Source organism: Panthera tigris, chromosome B1 (genome assembly GCF_018350195.1).
Source record: "Panthera tigris isolate Pti1 chromosome B1, P.tigris_Pti1_mat1.1, whole genome shotgun sequence".
Taxonomy (NCBI): domain Eukaryota; kingdom Metazoa; phylum Chordata; class Mammalia; order Carnivora; family Felidae; genus Panthera; species Panthera tigris.
The window spans coordinates 133,650,838-133,664,697 of record NC_056663.1 but is presented as its reverse complement, the minus strand read 5'-3'; the positions used below and the strand labels follow the sequence as shown (position 1 = coordinate 133,664,697).

Genomic DNA, 13,860 nt, shown 5'->3' with positions numbered 1-13,860 from the left:
ACTTAAAGGAGCTAGAAAAAGAACAGCAAATGAAGTCTAAAGTCAGCACAAGGAAGGAAAAAATAAAGATTCGAGAAGGAATAAATGATGTAAAACTAAAAACAAAACAAACAAACAAACAAAAAATAAAACAAATCAATGAAACCAGGAACTTGTTCTTTGAAAAAAATCTATAAAATTGATAAACCTCTCACTAGAGGAGAAAGAAAAGAGAAATGACCCAAGTAAATAAAATTACAAATGAGAGAGGAGAAATACCAACCAACACCACAGAAATACAGCAATCATAACAGAATATTATAAAAAACTATATACGTCAATAAATTGGCATTAGAAGAAATGGATAAATTCTTAGGAGCATATAAATTACCAAAACTGAAACAGGAAGAAATAGAAAACTTGTACAGTTCAATAACCAGCAAAGAAACTGAATCAGTAATCAAAGAACAACAAACAAGCAAAAATCCAAGTCCAGAGGGCTTCACAGGCTGATCCTACCAAATAGTTAAATAAGAGTTAATACGTACTCCTCTCAAATTCCAAAAAATAGAAAATGAAGGAAAACTTCCAAATTCATTCTATGAGGATAGCATTACTCTGATACCAAAACCAGATGAAGACACCACTAAAAAAGAGAACTACAGATTAATATCCCTGATGAACATGGATGCAAAATTCTCAATAAAATATTAACAAACTGAATCCAACAATACATTTAAAAAATCATTCACCCAATCAAGTGGGATTTATTCCTGAATTGTAAAGGTGGTTCAATATTTGCAAATCAATCAACCTGATAAATCACATTAATAAAAGACAGGATAAAAATTATATAATCCTTTCAATAGATGCAGAAAAAGCATTTGGCAAAGCACATTGTCCATTCATGATAAATAAGAACCCTCAAAAAAGTAGAGTTAGAGGGAATATACCTCAACCTAACACAGGTCATATATGAAAAACCCACAGCTAATATCATCCTAAATAGGGAAAAACCGAGACCTTTTTCTTTATGGTCAGGAATAAGACAGAGATGTCCACTCTCACCACTTTTATTCAACATGGTACTGAAAGTCCTAGCCACAGCAATCAGACAACAAAAAGAAAAAGGCATTCAATTCAGCAAGGAAGAAGTAAAATTTTCACTATTTGTAGATGACATGATACTATATATAAAAAACCCTAAAGACTCGACCAAAAACTGCTAGAAATGATATGCTAATTCAGTGAAGTTGCAGAATACAAAATCAATGGGCACAAATCTGTTGCATGTCTATACATCAATAATGAAGCAGCAGAATGAGAAATTAATGAATCAACCCATTTACAATTGCACCAAAAAAAAATAAGATACCTAGGAATAAACCTAACTGAAGAGGTGAAAGACCTGTACTCTGAAAACTATATAACATGGATGAAAGAAATTAAAGACGACCACAAAGAAATGTAAAGACATTCCATTATGGATTGGAAGAAAAAATATTGTTAAAATGTCTACGCTTCCCATAGCAATCTACAGATTTAACGCAGCCCTCTCAAAAATCCCTACAACAGCATTTTTCACAGAGCTAGAAAAAAACAATCCTAAAATTTGCGTGGAACCACAAAAGACCCCAAAGAGACAAAGCAGTCATGAGAAAGAAAAGCAAATCTGGAGGCATCACTATTCTGGATTTAAGTTATATTACTAAGCTGTCGTGATCAAAACAGTGTCATACTGTCACAAAAATATACACACTGATCAACAGAACAGCATAGAAAATCCAGAAATGAACACACAATTATATGGTCAATTAATCATTGACAAAGCAGGACAGAGTATCCAGTGGGGTGCGGGGGGGGACAGTCTTGTCAAGAAATGGTGTTGAGAAAACTGGTCAGCTACATGCAAACTGAACCACTTTCTTACACCATACACAAAAATAAATTAAAAATAGATTAAAAACCTAAATGTGGGACTGAAACCATAAAAATCCTGGAGAAGAACACAGGTATCTTGACATCAGCCATAGCAACTTTTCCTAGATATATCATGTGATGCAAGGGAAACAAAATCAAAAATAAACTATAGAGACTACATCAAAATAACCCTATGCGCAGCAAAAGAAATAATCAACAAAACTAAAAAGGAATCTACAAAATGGGAAAAGACATTTGCAAATGATATATCCAATAAAGGGTTAGTTTACAAACTATATAAAGAATTTATAAAACCCAACACCCAAATACCAAATAATCCAGCTAAAAATGCACAGAAGACATGAGTAGACATTTTTCAAAAGAAGACATACAGACAGCCAACAGACACATGATAAGATGCTCTACATCACTTATCATCAGGAAAATGCAAACCATAACTACAGTGAGATATCACCTCAAACCTGTCAAAATGGGTAATATCAACAACATAAGAAACAACAGGTGGTGATGGGGATGTGGAGAAAGGGGAACCCTCTTGCACTGTTAGTGGGAATGTAAACTGAGAGACAACAGTATGGACATTCCTCACAAAGTTAAAAATAGAACTATCTATCCAGCAACTGCACTACTATTTACCCAAAGAATATAAAAAAACTAATTCAAAGGGATACATGCACCCTGTGTTTGGAGCAGCATTATCTACAATAGCCAAATTATGGAAACAACCCAAGTGTCTACTGATTGATGAATGGATAGAGAAGATGTGTGTATATCTATTACACAATGGAATATTACTTAGCCATAAAAAAGAATGAAATTTTGCCATTTGCAATGACATGGATGGAGCCAGAGTATAATGAGTAAGTCAGAGAAAGACAAATACCATATTATTTCACTCATATGTGGAATTTAAGAAACAAAACAGGTAGTGGCCTTATTCTCTGCCTTTCTCTTCTTGTATCTGAGGCTGCTCTGCTCTTATCAGCCCCTGGCCCACAGTCTCTTTGAGACCAAGCACCATGCCTTCAATTAAATTGTAGAGTTCTGATGGAGAGATATTTGAAGTTGATGTTGAAACTGCCAAGCAGTCTGTGGCTATCAAGACCATATTGGAAGATTTGGGAATGATGAAGGGAAGGATGACCCAGTTCCTCTACCAAATGTTAATGCAGCAATATTTTAAAAGGCCATTCAGTGGTGCACCCACCACATGGATAACCCCCCTCCTCCTGAGGATGACAACAAAGAGTGTCATCCTCCTCCTGAGGATGACAACAAAAAGTGAAGAGATGATATCCCTGTTTGGGACCAGGAATTCCTAAAAGTTGACCAAGGAATACTTTTTGAACTTATTCTGGCTGTGAACTGCTTACACAGCAAAGGTTTGCTTGACATTACATGCAAGACTGTTGCCAATATGATTAAGAGGAAAACTCCTGAGAAGATTCCCAAGACCTCTAATATCAAAAATGACTTTACTGAAGAATAAGAAGCCCAGGTACACAAGAGAACCAGTGGTGTGAAGAGAAGTGAAACGTTATGCCTGACACTGTACCACTGTAAGGATTGTTCCAAATACTAGTTGCACTGCTCTCTTAAATGTCTGTTAACATTAGACAAACAGTAGACAAATACAGCAGCAAATCAGTTGTTTTACCAGAATGTTGTTCTCCTTGCATGTGGAGTTTGAGTACAGATTCCAAACTTATGGCTGAGTTTCTTCTGGTATGATCAAAAGTTTCTTTTTTCTTTGCTCTGAATAACTGACGTGTAGGTTCTCTATAAGAGAGATGGCATTTTGGGATTTCCATCTCTAAATATTTCTAAATCTTAGAAATCTCTCTAAAGCAATTTCTGCCTAGCTTATTTTTAGTTAACTTTAGTTTAATAACCTTTTAAAAGTTGGCATTGTGAATAAAACAAGTTGCAAAAAGTTTTCTGAAAAAGAATTAAAATAAAAACAAAACAAACAATCATAGGAGGGCAAAAGAGAGAAGCAAACCAAGAAACACACTCTTAACAACAGAGAACAAACTGATGGTTACCAGAGGGGAGATGGGTGGGGGGATAGGTTAAATAGGTGATGGATTAAGGAGGACATTTATTGTGATGAGCACTGGGTGTTATATGTAAGTATTGAATCACTAAATTGTACACCTGAAACTAATATTACACTGTATGTTAACTACCTGGAATCAAAATAAAAATTTAGAAAGAAAATGGAAAGACCATATGGCAATAATATGGGGGGAGGGGGCATCAAGATGAATCTACATTATGCCAACACCTGAAAAAAGAAATCCTATTAATATTACATAGTCAATGTTTATCAAGCTTTGATTACATAGAGATAACTTTAAAAAACCATAAAAATCGAGGCTCTCCTTTTCTCCAGCATCTATCTCTAAGTATAAAAACTATTCATTTTATAGTAGGATAAATTGTTATGAAGGAAATTATTGACCTTTTTAATGGTCCACTAAAAATGCAGAAAAACAACTAGCTTTTAATTGTGTGCATAATTTAAAAATATAGAATATATAGGAAATCTTATTGCAGCTATTTCAGATTTTATTTTATGAAAAATCACATTCATAAAATACTTTCCATATTAAAATTAAAATGGCATGTTAATAGAATAATTTTGACTTGTCAGAACTGAAAATCATCATTCATGGTTTGGAAAAAAATATTTCCTAGTTTTGATCTTTAAGTGATTATTAAAAAATTAAATTCATACAGTTTAATTGATTATAAATGTAGTTCCCATTGAGTATTCTGTTTCTTTTTGAGGGTTATTAATTTCATTTTTAAATGGGAGATTAAGCATGTGAATTGTCAGTACATGAATTCATATGATAATTTAAATTGTACCACTTTAAGAAAATAGCACATTACACATAGAGATTTGGCATATTATTTTCCAAAGAAATGTTCAAAGAGAATGCAAGGTCCCTATATATATCCACATAACCTACTGTTTGCTACTAATTTTTAAAATACACTATTACGCGTCACCTGGGTGGCTCAGTTGGCTAAGCTTCTGACTCTTGGTTTTGGCTCAGGTCATGATCTCACAGTTCGTGAGTTTGAGCCCCACATCAGGCTGTGTGCTGACAATGCAGAGCCTGCTTGGGATTCTCTTTCTCCCCTCTCTCTTTGTCCCTACCCCACTTATGCTCGCTCTCTCTCTCTCTCTCTCTCTCTCTCTCAAAATAAATTAAAAAAAAAATTTTTTAAGAAAATAAACTATCGCTACTAATTTAATCTCATAAATATATTTTTGAATATTCTGTTTGCATGTAAATGAGGAACCATGAGGACTACTGAAATTATTGATTATATCACTCACTTGCCTAATACTCAAATATATGAAAATTAATGTTAGCCCTGTTCTAAGAAAATTGTACTTACACAAGTTCATCTTGCTAATTTCCTTACTATAGCACTAATTTATAAGTTATTTCTTTAAAACCACCCTTGATTTATTCACCTTTATCTTTATGCAAATTAAATTTCAGCAAAATATTACTACTTCATTTTAATCCCAAAATATTGAATAACATCTGGTCAACATTTTTATCACTTATTGCTTCATTTTCAATTATAAAGTCTCTGTACTTTTAAATACTTAATCTACTTTCTGTTTTATTAATCACCTTTTTTATCTGCTCAGATAAGAATGGCAATTTAACAGCCTGGGAAAAGTTGTCTAAAAATCTACAACTGGGATAACTAGAAAAGGTACACTGAGGGAATATTAAAATTTTAGTTCCATTTAAAATTTCATCAGAAAAATATGAATTGATAAGGTTTAGAATCTTCACCCAAGATGCTAATAAGAAAGTCAAAATGCAAGGAGGTATATTTTTAATAGTCTAATGAATTATCCTGGTTTAAAAATGATTTCTAGGGGCGCCTGGGTGGCGCAGTCGGTTAAGCGTCCGACTTCAGCCAGGTCACGATCTCGCGGTCCGTGAGTTCGAGCCCCGCGTCAGGCTCTGGGCTGATGGCTCGGAGCCTGGAGCCTGTTTCCGATTCTGTGGCTCCCTCTCTCTCTGCCCCTCCCCCGTTCATGCTCTGTCTCTCTCTGTCCCAAAAATAAATTTAAAAAATAAATAAATAAATAAAAAATAAAAATAAAAATAAAAATGATTTCTATAGCATGTTTTATGATTATGATATAGATATTTATGATGCATACATTATTATTGCCCCTAAAGAGCTTGTTATCAAATGTGTAGAAGTAAAGTTACCAGACAAAACACAAGCAATATTTGGGACATACTTATACTGAATAGTTATTTGTTCTTTATTTGAAATTCACACTTTACAGGGTATCCTGTATTTGTATTTGCTAAATCTGGGATTTTATGTAGAAGCATAATTATAGGAATACTAATTCATTTTTCCCTCACATTTGAATTGAAGAAACTCTTGATCTTTAAATGTTGCAAAAATATGTGTTCTTAGGACCAGCTACATAATCTGAGGAACTCTATGCCAAATGAAAATGCATAGCCTCTTTTTCAACAATTATTCTTTCAAGATGGCAATAGTAGGGTATTAAATCAAGTGCCCATGAAGCTAGCCCTGTTCTTAGAACCCCAGGCATTAGGATATATATGAACTAAGTGTCCTTACATTACAGAGAAACAAAAATTGGTTCATTTTTAACAGGAACAACAAATGTCCGTAAAGGACAACAAAGCAAATATTTTAGGCTTTGAAGGCCATATAGTTTCTGTCACAATATTAACTCTCCCATAAATAAACTGATGAGCATGGGTTTTGTTTCAATAAAACTTTACTTACAAAAACAGTTGGTGGACCAAAATTGTTGACCCTGTAGTTTGCTGACCCCTGGACTATGCTACAAACATAAGCAAAACTACCAGTTAGATTTGTTTAGATTCTAAATAGATATACCCACTAAGGCAAAAATTCATCTAGGGGATTGCAATCATTTCCCCGGGACATTATTTTTGCAAAGATATGTAACAGAATCTATTTTTTAATGTATGTATCTTTAAATTAAATTCAGTCATCTAGCTCAACTAAACCACTGTCCCAATTTTCTAGGTCCATAAAAATATATATCAAGAATGACAAAGGAGAAACATAATATATATTTGCTTTCTCCTCCTCTTCTATTTAATTTTTATTTACTTTCCTATGCTTTTTTTGGAATAAAACTTTAGAGTCCAAGGAAAGAACATGAAGAAAAGCATGAAAATGACTGCATGGCCTATATTTACTGGAGTAAAGGCTGCATGCCAGGCCATGCTGATCTGAAGATGAGACTGTTCAGGTCTAGAAGCCTCAAAGACTTTCTTGGTGTTCCAAGAGTTTTCACATAATGCAAGCCCCTTGATAGTAAATAGGTGAAGCAGTTATTATTTTCCCTTTAAAGATAGGAAACTGAGACCCAAAGAGGATAAATGTCTTCCTAGAGTCAAATATCAGAAATAGAAGAGCGAGACTTATGTTCCAATCTTCTGAGCTTTTGGTATCACAGAAAGTACAGAAAGACTCCTGTTTTTGAGTAACTGATAGACAAATATGGACAAAGAATGAAACATAAAGACCCAATGAACAAAAACATACATTTGAATAATTTGGGTTATTCAGACATCCTTATACATAATCTAAGTACTCAGTGAAGTCAGAATAATTGATGGTTATGTAAGACTTAGTTACAGGAATAATTGGAAGTTATAGGGTGGAGAAAACTAGTTTTAAAACAGCCTAGTGAAAAATATAAATTTTCTGAGGGACTTCCACAAAGATTTGGCTGATTGGGTATGTCCCAGTCATTTTGGTGGTGAGTTTTCAAGCTAATCCTTTCCCTCTGAGTATGAAAAGAAGTGAAAAGTTACTATCTTGTACAGTGGACTGGCAAGAGTTGTTTCTAATCCATTTGGTTTAAAACCTGTCTGCAACAGCCTCCTTCCAGAGCAAAAACAGATTTTTCTGACCATTTCATTTTGACCTGACTTTCTTAACCCATCCATCTTAATGGCTGGAATAAAAAGAGATGCTTGGAACCCCAGAATATGATATTATGTCTCCCAAAGTGTGTGCCTTCCTTTTAAATTATGCATTCTCACCTAATACCACTTTTAAATATGACTTGGAGTGAAAGGAAAAGAAAAATACAGGATTATTAGCCAAGGTTTTCCCTTTAAAACCAAAAAGAATATGTAAAATGACTGTCCTCTCAACCATAATATGTATCAGAGTGAGGCTGCCAGGTTTGATGCAAAGAAAATGAAACTTTAGAGTCATAGTATCTGGCTCAAATGCAGACTCCATAATGTACTAGCCATGTGACCTTAAACTTGATCTGTGTTTCCATTTCCTTAGGAAAAATAACATCTCTATTGTAGTGATAAGGAGAAGAAATGAATTACATTCTAGGGGCACCGGAGTAGTCAGTTGAGCATCCAACTCCTGATTTCAGCTCAGGTCACGATCCCAGAGTTGTGGGATTGAGCCTCACATTAGGCTCTGCACTGAGGGTGGAGCCTGTTTAAGAATCTCTCTCTCCCTCTGCCCCACCCCCCCACTCACACTCATTCATCTTTCTCTCTCTCTCTTAAAAATAGAAATAAAATTAATGAATGTAAAGATTCTAATATGTCGGTTCAATAAGTAGTTTTATTTGCTCTCATCTTTTGAGTATAAGCAACAATACTCTTACAAAAATATATTTCAAAATTCAGAATAGATTATATTGAAAATTCTGAATTGAATTTGATATATATTATAATGTTACTTATAAAATATGAACAGTTTCTGTTTTAGATCCTTATTAAATATCTGGTTTTCACTTTAATTTCCTTTATTATAGTTAGGTGCTTTTATCTAATCAATGAACATCTAGACTAATTCTTTGATAATAAACACATATAAAAATAAATGGCTGATATTCTGACAAATGTATTAACAAACAAAGAGAATTTGTTTTCTTTTCCACTCAACTAAACAATGAATCAACTTTTCCCATTCACCATTTCCAAATCACCATGATCAGTTTCCCTAATAATATGGATTTTTTATGTAAAGATCCCAGAGTTAACTTTCTAATTCTCAAAGATTATAATAACAGAAATACTATCTACTAAATTCAGGGAAAATTACAATCTTAGACATAAATCTCCTTGTAAGGAAAAATTTCAGCCATCTTATATACTTGATAAAGTAGGCAGAACTTGAATACATTTTCTAAAAGCCATGCAGCAACATATTAGAAGAAGAGAGAAGAGTCAAGGGAAAATAAATAAATAAAATACATAAAATAAAATAAAATAAAATAAAATAAAATAAAATAAAATAAAATAAAGTAATAAAATAAATACTACACCAGGTATCCCTTCTCTACCTTGATGCTATAGTCATTTTCCAGATTATTTTCCAGACTGATAAATCATATTATTCTTTTAATTTAAATGGTGGTGCCGTTAACTGAAATTGGGACTTCAGAAGAAGGAGGGGACTAGAGGGTGAAGTTGACAGATATAGTGCCGAGTTTGAGGTGCTTGGAAACCTTAATTGTGGAGATACTTAGTCCATGATCATACATACTGGCCTATTCTACACACAGCCACCAGAGGAAACTTGCTAAAATATTAGAGCATACGTCTTTACTGGGCAAACTCCAAATGGCTCCAATTTCATTCAGAGTGAGATCAAAAGTCCTGAAAGTGGTCTTTTAGGTTACTCAATCTAGCACCATCAACACCTCTAAACTTGCTTTCTACTTGCCTCACTAATTCCATTCCAGCCACACTGGCATGGTAGCTCCTCAGAGACCTCAGGCTCACTCTCACCTCAGGGTCTTTGCTCATGCTCTTCCCTTTGCCTAAAACTCTCTTCTCCCCAGTACCCATGTATCTTCTGCCCTGGCCGGCTTCAGCTCTTAACTCACACATCACATTCCCAGTAAGGTCTTCCCTGGCCACCCTAGTTAAAATTGCTACCATCTGTCAATCCCAGCACTGTGAACCCTCGTTTCCTGCTTTCTTCAGTCCACAACACTGTTCTCTGTAAACTTGAAATATATTTTGTTTGTTTTTTCGTTTGTTTGTTTGTTTATTACCTGTCCTCTCCTACACCCCCAACCTCCTTCCTGACCCACAGAATATGAATTCCCCAATGGCAGGGAATGTTGACTTTTGATTCACTGCTACATGTGAAACAGCATAGTAGCAGCTCAACAAATATATGTTTCATGATTAATGCCACAGTGCAGGAAAGATGCCCAAATAGAAGCAATGGTTTAGAAGACCCATAAGTGGGGTGCCTGGGTGGCTCAGTCAGTTAAGCATTGATTTCAGTTCAGGTCATGATCTCAGGGTCATGAGATCAAGCCCTGATTTGGACCCTGAGCTAAGAGTGGAGCCTGCTTCAGATTCTATCTCTGCCCCTCTCCCACTTGCACACCCTCTCGAAATAAAAAAACATTTTTTGTTTTGTTTTTTTTTTAAAGAGTCACATAGTGAAGGCTGACATTAGCACATCCACTGTGCTATACAGATACACACTTTTCTAGATGTTTTTATAGCTCTTAGGTTACAACTAAAGAAGCATTAAGCTAGGGAGAAAGCCTGTATGAAAAAGAGAAGAAGCAAAATGTTTAGGCACTTTTAAAAAAACAGAGAAACAAAGCCAACCATTTTGTGCTTCTTAATAATTTGTGAAATTATAACACATTCATGTAAAATCATTTTTAATGAAAGATAACACAAAACCAAAGAATGCACTGAACTGTGCCAATCTATGCAATGGGGAGTATATGAAAGGTAAAGTTTCTTGCATTTGAGATGCCTGCAATTTCTAAAATAGATTTTAAAATATATTACTACTCATCAACACTTACTTGGTCTTGATCTTATGCCTCTATTTAATTATGCATCAAATGAAGGGCAGTTTTAGTGTTTCAACTCACAATAGTTCTTAATAGCCTCCTTCAGCATGAATAAGTGAACTGCCAGATGAGAAGCAACTCTAATAAAAACAGGGTCCTGTAGGAATTGTAAAATGGCTTATGATGCTTCCTGTGAATATCAGAGAGGGACTATAAAGTACCACACAAAGTGTGGATATGTGTTTTGTGATTCCTGGAAGACATGTTGGTAAGGCAATAAAATGTGAGCCACCAATTTAAAAGGCAGCTTTAGGAGGGATAATCAAAGAGCTGAGTTTCTTATCAAGTATCCCTTTTTTTTATTATTATTATTTTGAATTGCTTCACACGATCTCTTTGAGCCTGAGAAACTTTCTTTTTGGAATTATACCATGAAATTTAGTAGATTACTCCCCGATCTTTGAACACTGACAATATTCTCTATGTAACACTTTATAGAACTAATATTCAGGAATTTTAACCAATATGTGGTCTAGGTCTAGGGCATTTTCCCTCCTCTTTATAAATATTAACATAGCTTTCTCTAGGATAGCTACTTGACACTCTGAGTCATTACATATATCTAAAAATTCAAGCTAGCATTTGCAACCAATTTCCTGAAAAATATGACTCAAATAAATTATATCCAGTAGCCTGTATTGCTTGTCTCTTTTAGGCCTGTGTATGTGTCATAATACTAATTATAAGAGCTCTATATACAGCTTATATTCAAGTTGCTTTGAAGACACTGATTTGCTGAATCCAACTGTTTACCTGGTTCTATACACTAACACCAGTGCTAATTCTTAGTAAGGAGAACATATCTCTATGTTTAATTATTTAGGTACATGGGTCTAGCACTCAAGAAGGATGTTATACAAGCCAGTAAGATAGTTTGTGAGTGAAATTTAAAACCCTTGACTCTAAAACCCAGTCTTGCCATAAACTATATAATCTTTGGCAAGTTCACTTAATTCCTTGTGGTCTAGATTTCTTATTTTCAATAAAAGGGTAAAGTGGATGGTATTTAAGAATATAATTAAACCCTAAAAAATATATTATTCTAAATTATTTTTAGTTATTTTGTCTACAATTGGTTTATATGACCACCGGATTTGCAAAATGTACACTCTTGGAATACACAGGCTAATATTCTTTCTTACTTTCCAGACACGTTTAATAGACAGTGAGTGCATGCTTTCCACTTAAATTTGAGACCCATTCATTTAAATTCATTGAGACCCTTCATTGAGACCCTTCCATTTAAATTTGAGACCCATCATTATATACTGATAGACATTCAAAAATAAACTGGATAATCCTAAAGGTCAAATTTTTAAAGAAAACAAAAACTTACATAAGGAACATTATTGCTTGCTTATATAGAATTTAGTCTTGGGGCGCCTGGGTGGCTCAGTCAGTTAAGCATCCAACTTTGGTTCAGGTCATGATCTCACGATTCGTGAGTTCAAGCCCTGCACTGGGCTCTGTGCTGATGGTTCAGAGCCTAGAGCCTGCTTGGGATTCTGTGTCTTCCTCTCTCTCTGACCCTGCCCCGCTCACACTATGTCTCTCTTTCTCTCAAAAATAAATAAACATTTAAAAAAATTTTTTTAAAAAGAATTTATTCTCTGCTATAGCCTTTCTAAAACAACATCAGTTGTGGTTAAATAATCAAGAAGTAAGAGCTGACACTTCAGTAGTGCTTGCCTTGTGTTCTTAGTAGTTTATGTCTAATAACTCAAACTTCACAGCATTTATAATGCACTATTAACCACCCCCACTACAAATGAGGAGACTAAGTTAGTTAGGTTGTCTAAATCCACAGAGTGGGTAAACAGAAGAGATGGGATTTGAACACAAGCAGTGAGAATATTTGTGCTCTTAACCATTATATCCTCCTACACTCAGCCTGTTTGGTTGGGGGAAGTTAATTCCCTACAACTTTGAGAGGGCCTCCCTCAAGGGAGGCAATGACAATCATCCCAACCACCTTACCATCACTATATGGCATTCCTTGACAAGCACAAGGACACAGGAGAGTGCACAACCTAAGTTGGACCAATCAGACCAAAAGAAAGAATATTTACTTCATAGTAGAAAGGAAGGCCTACCCCAAAACAAGGATGTATATACTGCCAATCATCACCTGCTAATCATGAAGGAACCCAGTCTGGGGATCAAAGCCCAAACAAAAGAGGAAAGAAAAGCCAAAAGAATGATGAAGATGGGAAGCTGATGCCCCCCATTCTATTACACTCTCAGCCTGCTCTGTCTCTGTACTTTTTTCTATTTGGATAACAAGTTCCTTTATTCTTTAAACCAGTTTGAATCAGGGGGTCTCTTTCTTATACCTGAAGACATCCTGACAAATACTGGTATAATTAAGCACCTTATTTACAAATTCTAAATTGTTAAAAATCATTGTTCACTGGTGCCTGGGTGGCTCATTCGGTTGAACGTCCTACTTCAGTTCAGGTCATGATCTTGTGGTTATTGAGTTCAAGCCCTGCATCTGGCTCTGTGCTGACAGCTCAGAGCCTGGAACCTGCTTCAGATTCTGTTTCACCCTCTCTCTCTCTGCCCCTCCCACCCCTCTGTGTCTGTCTCTCTCTCAGAAATAAATTAAAAAAAAACAATTATTGTTTAATCTAACCTGTATTCTCCTTCTGCCCTGATCCCAAGACCTGTTGTAATTGCAGGATTTACATTTATGTTAATTCCCATTGAATCTTACCACTGAGTCATTTCTTTTCCAGGACATTCATTCATTTGACAATTAATTATTGAGCACTTACTCTGTCTCAGGCATTGTGAGGCTTAGTTTTGTGAGATAAATTAGTCACAGCCCTTACCATCACAAAATTAATGTCTAGGAAGGAAGAAAGACAACAAATTACCATAACATGCAATGATGCTATAATTTATAAACACTGTGTGTGTGTTTGTGTGTGTGCGTGCACATGCACACATGTGTGTGATGTAGGTGCTCTGAGGGCATAGACAATGGGATCTCTGTGACGTCTTGGAGG

General features: G+C 35.0%; 1 protein-coding gene and 1 pseudogene across 8 annotated transcripts in view; one reads left to right on the top strand and one right to left on the bottom strand.

The window, feature by feature from the left end:
* MAPK10 (mitogen-activated protein kinase 10) overlaps positions 1 to 13,860 on the bottom strand; it is a 568,389-nt gene that overhangs the window by 225,966 nt on the left and 328,563 nt on the right. The window contains exon 1 of one of the 8 annotated variants that reach the window (XR_006216887.1): positions 3,578 to 3,634. The exons of the other annotated variants lie outside the window; for them this stretch is intronic. The gene's annotated coding sequence lies outside the window, so the exon portion shown is untranslated. Of the gene's footprint in view, positions 1 to 3,577; positions 3,635 to 13,860 lie in introns of those variants that run through there. 8 annotated transcript variants of the gene reach the window in all.
* Positions 2,940 to 3,453, top strand: LOC102958873 (annotated as a pseudogene).